The sequence below is a fragment of the Haematobia irritans genome, chromosome 2, assembly GCF_050003625.1.
Source record: "Haematobia irritans isolate KBUSLIRL chromosome 2, ASM5000362v1, whole genome shotgun sequence".
NCBI classification, from domain to species: domain Eukaryota; kingdom Metazoa; phylum Arthropoda; class Insecta; order Diptera; family Muscidae; genus Haematobia; species Haematobia irritans.
In genome coordinates, this window is record NC_134398.1 from 176,642,984 (window position 1) to 176,650,712 (window position 7,729).

A 7,729-nucleotide genomic window follows, 5' to 3' on the forward strand; every position below is an offset into this window, starting at 1 on the left:
GTCTGCATCGTTTGTTGGCACTCTTTTTAAAACTCTTGAAAATATATTGAAGTTTTAGAAACTCTGACTATAAATATATATGACTATTTAGGCCTTCAAAAAGCCAATTGAGAGAGCGGCTTAAATTGGAGTTATTGCGGAAAATGGACCATTTTATCCCATCTTGGAGCTTGATTAACTCGCAGGCGAAAAACGAATAGGTGCCAAATTTTAAAATCATAGCTTCAATACAGAATAGAAATAAAATTGTAAAAAATTAAAGCTTCTTGCTTTCATTTACATTCCGTGTATTATACCCTATATCTATTCACACATCAATGTTTTGGTAATAACCAAGCATTGTATCCTGTCTCAATTGGCATCTCTGCTACAATGCCACACGGCAACCAAAAATGCATTGGCGTTAGCTGCTTTTCGAGTGTTGTGCCTGGGAATAGAATTTTATTGTTGCATTTGTGTGGCTTGTTGTGGTACCCGCTATGCATTGTCATTGTTGTTGTTTTGATGATGCTATATTTTTGTATATATTTTACATCAAATTTACGAGTGTTTTGAGTTTTCCGTTTTTTTTTTCGATTTTGTTTTGTTTTTTTTTGGTTGTTGTATGCTTTTGGCCAAGTTTTTTATTCGTTTATTATGTTAACGCGGTTTGGCAAAACACAAAACTTTATTTATTCACAATGATAAAAATCCATAAAAACATGGAAAAAGCTTTTATGGATTAGGACCTAAGTTGCAAAGCAGAGAAGGGCTTTTGCGTCATGGAGCAAATTATATACGATTTGAATATTTTTCCATGAATATATAGAGGGCCGCAGGTCATATAGGGGAATGCATGTATGAGATGAAGAATATTTCATGGGGTAGTTTTGAGATATTAAAAAAAAATTGTTGAACCAAAAATACTTCATATGTATACACTGCAACCTTCTCTTCTCCATCATTCTTTTATATCAATAATCCATCAAGAAAACCGGGTAAGTGGATGAGATAAAATTTTGACAAAATTTTCTAAAGAAATAATATATTGAGAAAATTTTCTAAAGAAATATAATTTTGCTACAATTTTCTTTTTGACAAAATTTGTTATAAAACTTTTTGAGAAAATTTTCTATAGAAATAAAATTTGGAGACAATTTTCTATAGAAATACAATTTTGAGAAGACTTTCTATAGAAATAAACTTTTGACGAAATTTTCTATGGAACTAAAATTTTGACTAAATTTTCTACAGAAACAAATATTTGACAAAATTGTTTATAGAAAAAAATTTTGAAAAAACTTCTATAAAAATAAAATTTTGACAAAATTTTCTATAAAATAAAATTTTTACAAGAATTTCTACAGAAATAAATATTTGACAAAATTGTTTATAGAAATAAAATTTTGACAAAATTTTCTATAGAAATAAAATATTGACAAAATTTTCTATAGAAATAAAAATTTTACAAAATTTCCTATAGAAATAAAATTTTGACAAAATTTTCTTTAGAAATAAAATTTTGACAAAATTTTCTTTAGAAATAAAATTTTAACAAAATTTTCTATAGAAATAAAATATTGACAAAATTTTCTATAGAAATAAAATACTGACAAAATTTTCTATAGAAATAAAATTTTGACAACATTTTCTATAGAAATATTTTTTTCCTCTGTTGGTTAAGCTACACTTGTAGTTTAGTCAATGCATGGCTTTAAGCTGAGATCAAAAACAACAAGAAATAAAATTTTGACAAAATTTTCTTTAGAAATAAAATTTTGACAAAATTTTCTATAGAAATAAAATATTGACAAAATTTTCTATAGAAATAAAATTTTGACCAAATTTTCTATAGAAATAAAATTTTGACAAAATTTTTTATAGAAATAAAATTTTAACAAAATTTTCTATAGAAATAAACCTTGGACGAAATTTTCTATAGAAATAAAATTCTGACAACATTTTCTATAGAAATAAAATTTTTACAACATTTTCTACAGAACTAAATATGTAATAAAATTTTCTATAGAAATAAAATTTTGACAAAATTTTCTATACAAAAAAACTTTTGACAAAATTTTCTATGAAATAGAATTTTGAGAAAATTTTCTATAGAAATAAAATTTTGAGAAAACTTTCTACGGAAATAAACTTTTTACAATATTTTCTATGGATCTAAAATTTTGACTAAATTTAATTTGGCAAAATTTTCTATAGAAATAAGATTTTCTATAGAAATAAAATTTTCTATAAAAATAAAATTTTGGCAAAATTTTCTATAGAAATAAAATATTGACAACATTTTCCATAAAATCTTTACAAAATTTTCTATAAAAATAAAATTTTGTTTTTTGATTTCAGCTTAAAACCATGCATTGACTAAACTACAAGTGTAGCTTAACCAACAGAAGAAAATAATGTTTTTCAAATTTATTTGGACAAAGCCCTATAGACTGCAAGATTGTTGGATGGACGCACGTTTCGGAATTACCACATTCTTCATCAGCATCCTCTACTTGCAGCAAAACTATCAACCAATTATCAGAATAAATTCAAGCAATTTTGGTAAAACTTTCTATAGAAATAAAATTTTGTCAAAATCTAATATATAAAAATAAGTCAGGTTTTCCTTCCTGACGCTTTAACTCCAAAACACACGAACTGTGGGAGCAGGAAAATATTTTATTTACACACAGCGCACATCACAAAAATTTATAATTTGAATTCATCACAGTTGCTTTTGTTATAAAATAATTTTATTTTTTCACATGAAAAATGTTCGGAGAACATGGTTACTCTCCATGTGGTGAATGTATGGTACCTCATTCTTTGATATCTGGTGGGGGAGGGGAACATCGCCCTTGCCCGATGGCTAAAGTTCTCCGATTTAGGTGAAATTTCCAAAGAAGGTTAGAGTGGCAAAGACAGACAAAGACCAGCTTTATTTTTCAATATTTGGTCGCGCTAGAATTACAGAGAATTTATTATGGGGTACCTAACTTTTTAATATTTGGTCGGGAAGGGGTTCCTCCCCCTTGCCCGACTTTTTGAAAATTGGAACAAAATTATCCGATTTGCTTGAAATTTTCAGGAAGGTTGAAGGGGGCGTCTAGGCAAGGAACATCTACTTTTTTTCTGGATATTTGGTTGAGAAGGGAGTCTGTACTTTTTTAAAGTACAGTGATAAAACTAAAATTTGTCGACTTACTGAAATTTTACGGAGAACTAGGGGGAGATTATGAAATTTATATGATTTTTTAGTATTTGGTCGGCGAAAAGTAAAGGGGAGACATCATTTTTCCTCAAGTACATACTGTGAAACAATTAAACTTTTCCAAATTACTTGAAATTTACAGAGGATGTTGAGTAGGTTATATTGTTTTAAAGGATATCGGATTTTGTGATATTCGGAAGGAAGAGGGGCCTTGCCCTGCTAAAATTCTCAATTTTACTTGAAATTTACAAAGGCCAAAGGGGAATGCTATGAAATCAATATCGTGTACTTGGTTTTTGGGTATTTGGATGGGCACCTTCTCCTTGCCCCACACTATGAAACTTGAAGGAAAGTCTGTGGAATGAATATAGGTTACGTGAATTTACGATATCTGGTCCGGGAGGAGCGAAGGAGGGGGGGTCCCTTTTGTCTGATTTTTTTTAAATAGAAAGTAGAGGATTGTCGATAAATGGGAAATCGGCACATAATTTTATGATTTTTCCACAGGCTTCTGATAGATTTTTTTAATTAAAAACTTAAATTAACATGGCAATTTACATGACAGGCAACATAGAGGGTGCTTCATTTTCCGCTATATGTTTGGGAAAGGCTCCGTGTTCAACACTTTAACAAATTCTCCGTGTCCAACACTTTAACAAATGTTAATATGGTCAATTTTTAAGTACTTTTACTTTTTCCGATTTATTGGATGGTATGTTGAGGAGAAGTATACCTCCCCTCAACAAAACACGCTTGAAATTCACAGGACATGTAGAAGATTGTCCACACGATTTGAATACAGAACAATTAAAAACCAAAAATTGGTTGAAAGGGAACGACATTTTTAAGCCGGTCCATTTTATATCTGCATAACCGCCCTATTCTATAGAAATAAAATTTTTACAAATTTTCTATAGAAATAAAATTTTTACTACATTTTATACAGAAATAAATATTTGACAAAATTTTCTATAGCAATAAAATGTTGATGAAATTTTCTATAGAAATAAAATTTTGGCAAAAAAAATAAAATGTTGACAAAATTATCTATAGAAATAAAACTTTGGCAAAATTTTCTATAGAAATAAAATTTTGACAAAATTTTCCATAGAAATAAAATTTTGGCGAAATTTTCTATAAAAATAAAATTTTGACAAAATTTTCTATAGAAATAAAATTTTGACAACAATTTCTATAGAAATAATATTTTGACAAAATTTTCTATAGAAATAACATTTTGACAAAATTTTTTATAGAAATAAAATTTTGACAAAATTTTTTATAGATATAAAATTTGGACAAAATTTTCTCGAGAAATAAAGTTTTGACAAAATTTTTTATAGATATAAAATTTGGACAAAATTTTCTCGAGAAATAAAATTGTAAAAAAAATTTTCTATAAAAATAAAATCTTGAAAAAAATTGTCTATAGAAATAATATTTTGACAGAATTTTCTATAGAAATAACATTTTGCCAAAATTTTTTGTGGATGTAAAATTTAAAATTTTCTATAGAAATAAAATTTTGACAAAATTTTTCATGGAAATAAAATTTTGACAAAATTTTTAATATATATAAAATTTTCTATATAAAATAAACTTGTGAAAAAATTTTAATAGAAATTAAATTTTGACAACATTTTTTATAGAAATAAAATTTTTAGAAAATTTGCTATAATAACAAAATTTTACAAAAATTTTCTACAAAAATAAAATTTTGACAAATTTTTCTATAGAAATAAAATTTTAAAAAATTTTTCTATACAAATAACATTTTGTCATGATTTTCTATAAAAATAAAATCTTGACAAAATTGTCTATAGAAATAACATTTTGACAGAATTTTCTGTAGAAATAACATTTTGCCAAAATTTTTTGTGGATGTAAAATTTTCGAAAAATAGAAATAAAATTTTGACAAAATTTTTTTAGAAATAAACATTTTGAAAAAATTTTCTATAGAAATAGACATTTTGCAAAATTTTCTATAGAAATAAAATTGTGAAAATTTTTCTATTGAAATAAAATTGTCAAAATTTTTCGTATAGAAATTAAACTTTTGAAAAAGAAAAAATGTATAGAAATAAAATGTTGACAAATTGTAAGGTCATACTACCAAAGCTCATCCACCCAGTAAATTACCGCTTAAAGGAAGGAGATCATAATATATAATATTGCAAAAACTGAAATAAAATAATAAAAAAATATTTTTTTTTTTTGATAACCACAAAAAATAAAATAATAGTTTTTAAATGTGATATATTTATGGTAAAATTTTTTTCAAATTTTGGTAGACTATTTTTGAATCAAGTGGCAATCGTGGCCACATTTCGTTCGTCCATGCATATCATCACACAAGAAACTAATTTTTAGCATGGTACGGCGGTTTTTTAAGTTAGGTTTTTGTTATTTTCGGATTTGTATAAATTGTATATAACCAACCAATAAATGAAATAAAGTTTTTCTTTATTAAAAATAAAGAAATTGGGAGTTAAAATGTTTTAAAAAGCATCTGCCTTGTCACTGCTTTTAGCTTAGCTCTTTCTTTAACTTATAAGTTTGAAAGTTGATATGATTTCTGATTTGGAAAAATTCATATTAATTAAAATGTAATTATCAAATCTTCAACTGTCATATGAGAATAAATTTGTAATTACAAATATATTTCATAAAAGAAGAAAAGAAATGTCCAAAAAGCACTCACAAAAATGATGATTACTTTGTTCATTCAAATCTTAGATGGACAACATCCTTGTCAAAAAGGTCGATAAGAGCAAAAACATTTATTTGAGCACAAAGGAATTAAAAATGCAATCAATAATAATTACAGCAGTAAAACAGATATTTTCAAATACACATGTGTGTGTGCGTTTGACAGTGTTGCCATTTTGTGGGGAGATTTCCCCCCCCAAATTTAGATGTTTTCTCCCTTTTTGGTGGGATTTTTATGGCCACGGTTGTCACAATTGGTAGAATTCTTGATGTTTTGGTAGATTTTCCAGAACATTCTTCTCCAACTAAGTGGTATCTCAACTTCCTATAGAAATACATTTTAGAAAAGATTTTGTATAGAAATAACATTTCGATAAATTTTTTTATAAAAACACAATTTTGGCAAAATTTTCCATAGAAATACAATTTTTAAAAAAATTAATTAAATTTATGTTTTTCAAGTTCAAAGACTTTTTTAAATATTTTATTTATTTTCCCAATATTTTTCGTTATTTTATTTTGAAATTTTTTTCTATAGAAATAAGATTTGGTATATTTTCCATAAATTCAATATCTTTAACAATTTTAATTTTCATGTAAGGTCATACTATCAAATTCCCTTGTTATCCCTCCTTATACCCTGCCAGCATTTCAAAGTTCCATTTCATCTTCATCGCTACCACAGACTCGTAAATGTCACTACAACCATCCTACTGTGATGGGGGGCAGCATATCATAAAGTACAAAATGTACTTCATACATGTATTTTGCCATCACTACTTTTACAAAAGCCATTTTATTTTTTGTGAAACGCCAAGCGCAACCAGCTTGTTATATTTTATTTAAATAAAAACGAAAATAAAGTTCTGAAAACATAGATTTTACGCTTAAAATTGTGAAAGGTATATTGGTGAACAATTTTTGATTTTCCAAATGGAATAAAGTTATTGTTTTTCAAATATTTTACAGACACGCTGCCTCCATCGAATAAAAACACTGGCTGATAGACGCTGCAACATGTAACTCGCTACTTGTAACTCTACATCATCATTAATGCAAAAAATTATGTTAAATGTGATGTGATAGTGGTATAAATGTTATATTTTTAAGAATTTGTAAATAATTAATCAAATTATTAAATATCTAAACAAACGTGTTTTACTCGACTACAATGATTCTTTTACCACTATCTTAAAATGTGCTTTTTCTGATTGTTTGGAGGGTCTCTTATTGGCGTCGTTCTAAATTGATCTATAAAGGCACCTAATAATTGCACTCATGCGAGACCTTTTTGTAGTAACTGGGCGTGGTACAACTTCTCAATAGTGACGGCGCTTTTCCGACGAGTTTTTGATATCGTATATGATTGTTTTCGACGTACTGGGGATTCTCAGAAGCGCCCCCAAATTCAAAAAATGTTGGCAGGGTAGAAGTAGTAACTTTCCCTTGTTGAAAATTCGACCCATTTGCAATTCAGGGGATACATCCACAAAAAAAATGTAGCTAATAGGAAAGATCATAATATATAAGATTGCAAATACTGGAAAAACAGCATTTTTTCATACTAACCACAAATTTGATAAAAAAAAAACTTCAAAATAAAGTTTTTTAGATTTTTTGTAAAATGTTCCCCCAAATTTTGGTAGATTATTTATGGCACGAGTGGCAAACGTCTTCGCTGCGACTCAATCAACCATCTTCTTTAGAGAATATTTCAACGGATATTATAAGTTAATCGTTAAAAAACAATTCGATGGGCTCCTTTATGTTTCAAACAAAGCCGTAATCTTCCACACTATGGTGGAGGGTATTAGCAACCATAATT

The 7,729-nt window shown here is 27.2% G+C and overlaps 1 long non-coding RNA gene across 1 annotated transcript; it reads left to right on the forward strand.

The window, feature by feature from the left end:
- Positions 1 to 6,699: 6,699 nt before the first annotated feature.
- LOC142225453 (uncharacterized) lies at positions 6,700 to 7,056 on the forward strand. Its single transcript, XR_012719285.1, has 2 exons — positions 6,700 to 6,806; positions 6,874 to 7,056. It is a non-coding gene; the product is annotated as an uncharacterized LOC142225453 (long non-coding RNA).
- The last annotated feature ends 673 nt before the right edge of the window (positions 7,057 to 7,729 follow it).